The following is a 12,009-nucleotide window of genomic DNA, read 5'->3' as shown; positions in this document are numbered from 1 at the left end:
ATCGTTGGTCGAGGATGATCCTGCTTGGAAGTGCGAGCACTTGGATTGCTTCTTTTTGAGGCTACTATACCATGGAGTTACAGTAAGTTTACATCGACTCGTGAATTAACTACGACAGCTGCAATTGACCTAGAGAGGCTTGCTTAGAGTGGAGGTAAGTTGCAAACCACATTGATGCTTGTGCCTTGTAAATTTCACTCAAGTTACTCATTCATTTTGAATGCATTGTCTCCTTAACCTGAACTATAAAAAAATCATCCAAAGGACCAACCATATTGTCTTTATTAAAATTTAGAATTTATTGCACGTTTAATTACTTATATTTGTGAGGTGTCGGTTTTATTTTGCTCGTTCGAGTTCATATTTGTCCGATCTTCATACATTTATTATATTAATTAGCAATTAAATAGTTTCTGATATTATATTTTCGTATATTTTCTCTCTATTAATAGAGCGTATTTATCGCATATTTATAGATCCTGAGGACGTTTCTGATATTGGGGGTTATTAGTGAGGTCGCATCATCGGTCTTCATAGGGACGGATACCTCGCTTAAATGACAAGAAGCAATAAGACAACCTACGATCCTGAGCCATTTTCTCGAATACATATTTCAGTGAAAGTTCTGTTTTATGTAAAATATTTAAATTCGCTCTTGATTATAATTTATTGTCATTTGATAAATTTTTAAAGTTCCAGTATTTTGAAAACCAGTATTATGATTACTAGCTTTTATGCTACCTCAGCTATTTTGTGGATAAGTGCCGATTATTCATTTTCTTTTCTTTTTCATCATGTCTCCTGTATCTAGATTGTGTATGTTACTGTCTGTATTTTGTATATTCAATGTATATGGCCCTGAGCTGAAATAAAGCATTATTATTATTATTATTATTATTATTATTTATTATTATTATTATTATTATTATTATTATTATAAAGTATATAAATGTGTATAAGCTAAGCTCCAATCTGTTACAATGGATACATTTTTAAATGCTCATCTTTCTTTTTGCAAAAACAATGGATGTATGTATGTGTGTGTGTGATTGTTACAGCATATAACTGATACACATAAAGGAATTTTAACCAAATTCGGTATACATATGACTTACTACCTAGAAAAGTATACTTTGGGGGTAAGACCTCATTAGCGCCAAAGGGGAATGCGGGAAGGGGTTGAAATGTGAAAAAAAAGTGAATATAACCGAAAAACTGCAGATATTAGTGTCTAACCCATAGTTTATGAGGTCGCTGAGATGAATAATGACTCCTGATGCCCTTTAAGTCAGAGTTCAGTCTCGATAGGAAGGGGGGATTGAGAAGTGGTGGGAAGGGGATGACATGTAAAAATAACCAAAAACGACAAATATCAGCGTTTATATCATAGTTTTTGAGGTCGCTGAATAGTGAGACTCACAATGCCCTGTAAAACCTAATTTGGCCCTGATAAGAAGGGTGGGTGAGGAGGAGTGAAAAATGAAATGTCAAAACTTACAGATATTAGTGTCTAAACCATAGTTTTCGAGGTCGTTGGAATGAATATAGACAACCTGATGCCCTTTTAAGTCCAAGTTCAAGACCAATAGGATTGCGGGTTGAGAAGTGGTTTAATATAAAATGTCAAGAATGCTAGGCAATGTAACTGAAGCAACTACCTTAGGAAAGGGAAAGAGCGAGAGGGAGAGAAAGTGAGAGTGACAGTAGACGGTATTGGGAGAAGTAAAATGGAAAGAGAGAAGTCTCTTGGCTGTCAATTCCATTTTCCTGGGCAGCGCCAGGTTGGTCAGCTAGTAGGTGTGTGAATGAATTACAAAATGTATAAGATGCCATTGTCAAGAAAATGTTGTCCTCACCAGTACCAATCATTTCACTTTTGAAAAATAGTAAATTGTTTTTAACATCTAGAAAAAGCTGAGCATTTAAAACTTTATTCATACTAAAGGTTTGCAGCAGAGTATATGAAAATTATATTTATTTCTAAACAGTTTCTAAACTTTTATTTCCTGATAAAAGAAAGGACCATCCCAATTGGATAAAACAGATGTCAGCATTGATGAAATCATGAATTTTTTCATCGGTACTGCAAAACAATCTCCCATAGCTAACTATATTGGTGAGGTTGAGTATTTACAGACATAACTGCCTTCTTGGTTTGCGTACAGAATAAGTTTGTGAAGGCTGCTTTGTTTATCAATCAACAACCCACCATTTTATCTCTGCGGCGACGTCCTGGTGAAGAACACTGAACACATATGGTAGTGGCACACAGATATCACTTCCAGTTAATATATATATATATATATATATATATATATATATATATATATATATATATATATATATATATATATATACACTCACACACTTTAGTCATGGTCACTTTTTTAAATGACTACCAGGTTCATAAACCAAATAAAATAGGACTGGAATAAATTGACTATCTGCAATAACTCAAGAAATACTTAAATAACTTAACCCTTATTTGTTATACATTAATGCTATGCACAGTATTTACTGGGAAGCACATTAATGTTATACACAGTAATTACAATGAGCACAGGTTCTGGGAAGCACAGACAAATTATATTTAACGTAAATTGAACATTAAACTTCAAAACTTGGTCAGAATAAGCTGACAAAATAAACAGACAGCAACCATAAAATAAGTAATCCATCAATATAAAATTTTCATTACAAATTATTAATACGAGCCATACACTTGCTCATCTCAATTTACAATATCAAGAGCCAAACTCTTGCTCCTCATTAAATAACAAGAGCTAATACTTGCTCAACACCGATACGTAACCGGGAAATGAACAATCATACATAAAGTGAAACACGCCACAATTTCTCGAGAGCCACACACTGATCCTCCAACATATCTAAAACAAATATCATAAACAGTAATCATCCAGAAACTCAAAATAACGATCCTCAAGGACAACCATCGTACACGGTACGCAAGGCCTTGACGGTATGGTAACGACCAAGACAGCGTCGCGTCGGTGCGACAGCTGCTTCGCTGCCACAGAAGAATATTTCTTCAAACTGGTAACCATGGTTTGGTGACCATCTCAACCCCGGGAGCTAGATTGACGTCAGGTGACCCCAAGATGGAATCTTGAGGTGACCAACACCTACCGCATCAGGGCCATCACCATCAACTAGGTGATACTTCAAAATTTTTGCTGCTGCTCGTTCTCGATTGCATCAGGAAAACCTGTCAATCTGGCTTCCAAAACCTGACTGAGGAAGACAAACACGGAGTGCACGTTTACAACTGAAACAAGGCTGTTTCAAATTAACAACTGAAAACCCTAACAAAAATTAAGTATATCTTAGTTTTACCAGACCACTGAGCTGATTAACAGCTCTCCTAAGGCTGGCTCGAAGGATTAGATATTTTTACGTGGCTAGGAACCAATTGGTCACCTAGCAACGGGACCTACAGCTTACTGTGGGGTCCGAACCACATTATATCGAGAAATGAATTTCTATCACCAGAAATAAATTCCTCTGATTCCGCGTTGGGCGAGCCGAGAATCGAACTTTGGACCACCGGTTTGGCAGCCGAGCGCGAAAACCACACGTCTAACGAGGAAAAAAACCTAAGCAAATATATACATATATATCAATTGTATTCCATATAGGAGAATGAGAAGTTTTTCTTACAAAATTCCCAACAGTTTCGTCCTCCAATAGACCTCTTTTTGGAGCGTTTAAGGAAAGTTCACAATGTATGTAGCCAAGAAAGGCCAAAAATCTAAACATATGGAATACTGTTACGAAAAACTAGCAGTTTGAGCTACAAACCATTCGACAGTACAATAATAAAACAAGAATGGTAGTTGAACAAGTAAAAATACCAAAATATCAAATGGGATAATACGTCCATTTGAAACAGCATAACAATTAGTACATATTAACAAGCTTATATTATAATGACAGTTAATGGACAACATTATCCAATTTGTACTGACGTCTCATGACTTGTAAACTAAAAGGATCTAATTTTTACAAAGAAGGCTATACATTAAATTTTTCCTTTGCTGTGAACAATGCAAGCTATTTCTATCAAATTTCTTTCAATAAAAACCCGTGCTCTTAAATAAAGTCTTTGACCCAAGCCAGTCATTCGGCAAATGGCATATTGTGAACACATAAAACATTGCTTGTATTATTTGTTCGTATATTATATTTATGCAACTTTTTCATATCCTAGCACCACTGGTAAAACTTCAATTCATAACAGTCCTGAAAACAATGAAGGATTCATTGATAAGATACTATGCAAGTGCAGTAGTTTTTATATAGGACAGTCTGGGAAGGCACTCGACAAGAGTAATTCAAATCATAAATATAATACACGAAAAACAATACAAGCAATAGTAAATGTAATTTACCGAATGACTGGCTCGGGTCAAAGATTTTATTTAAGGGCACAGGTTTTATTGAAAGAAATTTGATATTAATAGCTTGCATTGTTCACAGCAATGAAAAAATTTAATGTAAACCCTGGTTTGTATAAATTAGATCCTTTTATTTTAGTCATGAGACGTCAGTACAAATTGGATAATGTTAGCCATTAACTATCATGTAATATACGCTTGTTAATATGTACTAATTGTTATGCTGTTTCAAATGGACGTATTACCTCATTTGGTATTTTGGTATTTTTCATTTGTTCAACTACTATTCTTGTTCTATTATTTACTGCGGAGTGGTTTGTAGCTCAAACTGCTAGTTTTTTTTTTATAACAGTGTTCCATATGTTTATGCTTCAGGCCTTTCTTGGCTACATATGTTGTAACCTTCATCTTTTTCTTTAATAAACGCTCCAAGAGGTCCATTGGAGAACGAAACTGCTGGGCATTTTCTAAGAAAAACAATTTTCATTTTCCTATGTGGAATACAATTGAATTAACATATCTTCATGCCTAAGAAGATTACCAGTACTATATATATATATGTATATATATATATATATATAATATTATATATATATATATATATATATATATATTTTTACGTATGAGCCCGGCCTTGAGAGAGGCTCGATACGTAAACAGAAATAATTGAGGGAGAACAAGATGAGATTACTTGAAGTTACCATAAAACTGATTATTAGTGAATATTTACTCTAGAGCAACAGGTCGCCAGAAACTCAGCTAAATACTTTACAGCTATTTATTTACAAAAGGCTCGTACTGGCCTGGAGAAAAGTAAATGCAGCGTCCACACGTTGGGACTTATAATCTCTCACAAATGGATAATAGCTGGCTCAAAATGGAATTCATACAAGCTGGTTTCATAAACTTGGGTAATGCAACACTTGCGGGCAGAGAGACTTGGCACGTGACTCAGGGAATCTGGAAAAAGAATCCCAGATTAAACAAGATAAAAGAAAAAAGGATTTATTGCCCAATTTCAATTGTTTAGTTCTCTAACACTGGGGAGAAGGAACTCTAATGTTTCACTGAGGTATGCAATGACTTCATTTGTCTGGGACGATCACACAAGGGGAAGCATGCGGCCATGAGGCAGTGAGAGGGAACAAAAGGATGAGTTCTTTTTGGTTTGGAAATTGAATTGGGAAAATGGGGATCAAATAGATAATAGGATGTAAGGGACTGGCAATATGCTGTTTCACAAGACGTGCCTGGATGTCGTGTTCAGTGGATCTTTGTAGAAAAATGTGGCCTGGCTTTGTCTTCGGCCTGGGTCGTTTGGCGCGCCACTAACCCCATGGATAGGCCTAAATGGGAGGCAGGTGGTCGGACATCCGTCCGAGGTCAACGTCTGGAGACGACTGGGGCAGATCGCAGGTGTTGTGCCTGGGTGTTGGGGTCGACTTAACCCCCCACGAGCAGGGCAAATCCTGGAAACAGAACATACAGCCAGCAGAGGGTTCACAGGAAAAAGAGCTTAAGATATAGGTCTAAGAAGTACCAGCCTGCCTACATCCTTCCCTTCGAGATACGTCCCTAAAGCTGACAAAAGACTATATTCCCCCAACTTAGGAACTAACAATCAGCTGATATTTGGAGGAAATGGCTGCCGTTTGCCAAATCAAACTAATTAATTAATTGCTGGGTAGACGAAGCGATCTATAAACGTCACAATATATATATATATATATATATATATATATATATATATATATATATATCTATATATATAGTTTGTATGGTGATTTCTCATTGCATGGAATCAGTGGTTATTCAGCAACGTGACCAACAGCTTTACGTGGCTTCCGAACCACGTGGAGAGTGAACTTCTATCACCAGAAATACACATCTCTAACCCCTCAGTGGAGTGCCAGAGAATTGAACTCGCGGCCACCGAGGTGGCAGGCCAAGACCATACCAATCACGCCACTGAGGAACTTTATATATATATATATATATATATATATTATATATATATATATATATGTATGTATGTATCATATACACACATAATATATTTACATATAAACACACACACATGCACAACACACACACACACACACACACACATATATATATATATATATATATATATATATATATAAAAGCAAAAGCCACAAAGGAAAGTGAAACAATGGAGTACTGTCACAAGGCCTTTCAACTTCTTGTCCTTTAATAAGCAGACTGATATAAATATGAAAGTAAGTTTACAAAGAAAGCTCATATAAATGACAGATATTGATTATAAAGGAAAATATGTACATGGAATTCAACACATCTGGAGAATTAGTAGACCTACCCAAAACAGGGGTACAATTTAAGAGGTTTACAAAAGATTAAATCCAACTGCTCGGAAGCAGGTACAAGACAAAAACTTATACCGGGCGGTGACTGACCACAAAATTTTTTTTATAAAAATACAATTCATCATGTTCTGCTAAACAATAACAATTTGTTTTCTCACAAAGTGGACATTTTTTTTTTTTTTACAAAACACATATTAAACATACAGATACAGAGAAAATGTTTTTAGGTAACTAATTTGCAATTAAATAAGAAATCTTTCCTTTAAGATCATTCTTAAACATCTGATTTATACAAGGGTCCAAATAATACAGGCCAGAGCTAAGGTTAAAATTACAACTAGAAGTAAGTTGTATAATTGCTGATACTAAAATATTTTGTGAAAAGACATCTTTTAGCGAATACTGACCTGCCAGTCCTATTTATCCTGTGATCATTTTCACTTAAATTAATTAGTATTGCATTGAATGTTTGCCCAGTTTTGATAGAATACTTGTGCTGTTTAATTCTTACTTCTAAATCCTTGCTAGATTGGCCGATATGAAAACAGGGGAAGTCCAAACATGGAATTTTATATATTATGTTGTTGCTTTCCTTAAGACCATCTTTTATTAGCATTCCTTTTAGTGTTATTCTAGAGAAAACAAGGTTGGCCTTAAAAGATTTTAACAATGATTTTTATGGTTTCACAACCGTTAAAATATGGCAAGCTGAGAATGTTCTTAGAAGTTCCTTTCTCCATGTTACTTTCACTATAAAACTTTTTGTTGGCTTTATTATAACAAATATCTAATATATGTGAAGGATAACATAAATTTAGCCCTATTTTTCATATGTATTCAATTTCTTGATCCAAATATTTGGAACTGACAATGCGCAATGATCGTAAAAACATAGAAGAAAAAATTGATATTTTGATATTATGATGGTGGCCTGAATAAAAATGGGCATAAGTTGTTGGCTGGTTTCCTATAGATACTGAATTTACGTTGAAATGGTTCTCTTTTTTCCAGTTAAGGTAACTTATTGATGGTACCTAGTAGTTATTCAAATTAGAGAATAAATCACTTATACAATACCAGCAGGCAAGACAGCTAAAATATCGTCAACATATCTATACCACTTTAATGGAATATAAATGATATTAGGTAAATAGCATTTTTCAAAGAATTCCATACACAAGTTTGAAGAGTGGTAATAAAGGGTTGCCCACTGCCATACCAAATATGTGCTGATAAAATTCACCATTGAATATCAACTTACAATCACAAATGCACAACCTAGAGGGTGAAATAATATGACTTACAGGTAGAGGTAATTGGTGCTGGGTTAGTTCGTTACCAAGATACTTTAAAATAGAATCTACAAGGACTTTAAGTAAAAAGAGTACAAGCATCAAAACTAACGAATCTATCAGTTGGGCAAAAAGTTATTTTGTTTAATTTATCAACTAAATATAGAGAATTAAACATGTGAGAATCGGGGATTGTTCCAAGTAACTGGGACAATAGCTTGGTAATATATTTCGAAAAGTTTATATGATATTGAACGAACAGTACTGATACTGGGTCCTATAGGAATAAAACTGGATTGTATTATCTGGACCCTTGTATAAGTCAACTGTTTATAAATGACCTTAAAAGATATTCTCTTTGAATCTGTATGTTTATTGTGCGTTCTGTTAAATCGTTCACTTTGCGAGAAACCAAATTGTTATTGTTTAGCAAAATGAGATTTATTGAATTGTATTTCTATATCATTTTTTTGTGGTCAGTCACCTACCTGTATAATCTTTTAATTGTCTTGTCCTTGCTTCCGAGCAGTTGGACTTAATCTTTTGTAAGCCTCTTAAATTGTATCCCTGTTTTGCGTAAGTCTACTAATTCTCCAGGTGCATTGGATTCCAGGCAACTATTTTCTTTATAATCCCTATTTGTCATTTATATGAGCTTTGTTTGTAAACTTACTTTCATATTAATATCAGTCTGCTTATTAAAGGACAAGAAGTCTAAAGGCCTTGCAACAGTACTCCATTGTTTCACTTTCCTTAGTGGATTTTGCCTTTATTTATACATTCATCACGTTCCAAATATTCGAGATTCAGTTACACACACACATATATATATATATATATATATATATATATATATATATATACATATATTATATATAGTATATAACATTCATATATTAGTCTCAGTAATTGGGCGGCTACTTGGAAATCTGATATGATAAATAATAGTGCCAAGACTAGGAAGAACATTCTTTAATATTACGAGCTTTCGAGGTTGTAATGGCTAGTTTTGATGTAACCTCTCTTTTCACAAATATCTCATTAAAAGAAACAACTGACATTATTCTTAATAATATACTATGTGAAAACCACATAACAACTTTTGGACTTAGTAAAGTAGATTTGCGAAAGTTATTACAATTGGCTACAACTGATGGCATTTTTACTTTTGATGGTAAATTATATAATCAAATAGATGGAGTTAATATGGGAAATTCCTTTGGACCTGTATATGCAGATTGTTTCATGGGTTATTGTGAAAAGATTTGGATGTCTGAATGCCCTGTTGCCTTCAAACCCTTGTATTATCGTAGGTACGTGGATGACACTTTCCTTGTGTTTAAGGAACGTGCACACGTAGATTTATTTTTTGAATATTTTAATTCTCGTCATCCTAATATTTCTTTTACTTGTGAGACAGAACAGGATAATATGTTGTCATTTTTAGATGTTCAGGTACACAGAAATAGAGGTAAATTTGAGACTTCCGTTTATAGGAAAAGTACTTTTACTGGCTTGGGATTGAATTATCTTAGTTTTTCACCAAAGTTGTTTAAACTTAATTCAATACGTACTATGATAAATAGAGCTTACAATGTCTGTTGTGATTTTAATTTATTTCATCAAGACATGGTCTTCCTCCAGAACTATTTTTCCGAAAATTCTTATCCCGTATTTGTTTTTTTACAAAGTTCTGAAAAATTTTCTACATGAGAAATTTTGTCCTAGACCGGTGTACAGTACTGCTAGTAAAGATGTAAAGTATATTAAATTGCCTTTCCTTGGTCATAGTAGCTACTTGGCACGAAAAAAGTTACAAGAAATACTTAAGTATAGCATTCCTCAAGTTAGTTTCAGATTTGTTTTTACTAACCCTTTTACTGTAGGATCACTTTTGAGGGAGAAGCCTGCTCTTCCTGTGGACCTTAATTCGAGTGACGTTTACTTGTTTACCTGTTCGCAGTGTGGTCTGCGATACGTGGGATCCAGTTCCCGCTGGCTTAGACACAGAATTTTGGAACACAGAGGTCTTTCCGTTAGAACTAGGTTTCCTCTTTCTAAACCACCTTTTTCTGCCACAAGGGAACACAGTTTAGCACAGGACCATCCTTTCACTCACCTAGATTTTAGAGTACTGTCTTTTTGCTCAAATAGACTGGACCTTTTAATTTCAGAGTCGCTGTTTATTAAGAAAATGAAACCGGAATTGAACAACAACTCGTCCGGTATTCAACTAGCTATCATATAGTTTCATAGTAGGTACACAAAGTCGTTAACCATTTTATTTTTGAGTGTGGTAGTTTGTTTACCTTTCATATTATTTTTATTTTTATTTCTGCTTTTGTATGTTTTGCGTTTTGTTTTAGTTTTTTCGAAATTTTTAATTTTTAGTTTGTATGTGATGTTCGTTTTATTTTATGTCTTTACTGAAGCTTTTAATCAGACAATTCATTTTAATGTAATTTTTTAGTGATTTCTCATCCTTGTCATTTTTTCAGCCTGAAGATGAGGTTTTAAACCTCGAAAGCTCGTAATATTAAAGAATTCTTCCTAGTCTTGGCACTATTATTTATCATCAAGCTAAGATTTATATATATATTTTATATATATATATATATATATATATATATATATATATATAATATTTTCAATTATTTATTTTTGCCTGATTGTTTCCAAGTATGTAAATAGCTAAATAGCAATTCTTGGTAATTATTGACAGTGCATTTGTACAAAAGTTTAATAACAAATTTGTATGTTTTAACTATATAAATTTTGAAATGCTAACTGCTGAATATTGGAATTTAACCATTAATTAGTTATATTTTTGACAAGTATTCCTTCAAGAGAATGGTATATAAAATATATATATATATATATATATATATATATATATATATATATATATATATATATATATATATATATATATATATATATATATATATATATATATATATATAATATATATGTGTGTGTGTGTGTGTGCATGTGTGAATTTCTTTGTAAGCTCTCATTTGTAGCAAAAAGATGTCTCTGGAAGAGAGAAAAGGTCCTAATCAATAAAACGTCCCATCAAAATTAACTTTATTGCTTTACACCATCAGTTACCTGAGGGACAGAAGACAATAATAAGGAAGACAGAGAAGATTAGTAAGAAAGTAATAAACTGCAACTTTGCAGTTATATTTAACGACATTTGCATATAATATGTAGGTAAATATATAAAGTTTATGCATACCAATATCTGGAAGTGTTATCAGTGTATACTAGTACAGCAGTATGTAGTTCAGCGTTCTTCCACCAGGGCAGCACCACAGAAATAACATGATGGGTTGGTAATGTTCAAAATTTTAAGCCAGAACCAAGGAAAGTAAGGTCTCGTATAACAAGTTTTATGCATCCTTGTCTAGTATATGCAAGTTGCCCCTTTGAACTGAAAGCATCCATTCTCTAGAAAAGCTATCTCTTCTCCCATTGGCTCTCCGGAATTTACCCCACACAGGGACTGGGCATGGGTTAGCCGGAGAAGTCTTAAAAGGGCAGGAACCTGGCAGTTTGCCCTGAGAAGATTCTCAGACCTAGGAGAGGTCAGACGCTCCTGCGATCTTGCCCTGTAGACAACACTTCACCCCTCTCTGTTCCCCCCTGCTTCCTCAGGGGAAAGCCCAAGTATTTTTATACCTCCATAGTGCACAAAAATATCAAGCAGACAGGAAGACTACCGAGCCCAAAATTTCCAGGTACTATGAGAGTAAATTCCAGTTCAGCCAGGAAATTGTTTTGCCTTTTGTCTGTATTTCATTTCCATTTTTCCAAGGCAACTTCCCCCTGCCTTTGTTTAGTTTCTCATTCCCCCCATCTTGGTTCAATGCTGTGATTACTCCCCTTCTGATACTAGTAAACATCCCCTAGTAAATTCAAGCAACGAAATAGTTCTCTTTGTGTAAATTCCCA

Source organism: Macrobrachium nipponense, chromosome 20 (genome assembly GCF_015104395.2).
Source record: "Macrobrachium nipponense isolate FS-2020 chromosome 20, ASM1510439v2, whole genome shotgun sequence".
Lineage (NCBI taxonomy): Eukaryota > Metazoa > Arthropoda > Malacostraca > Decapoda > Palaemonidae > Macrobrachium > Macrobrachium nipponense.
Note: the sequence above shows the minus strand (reverse complement) of the source record.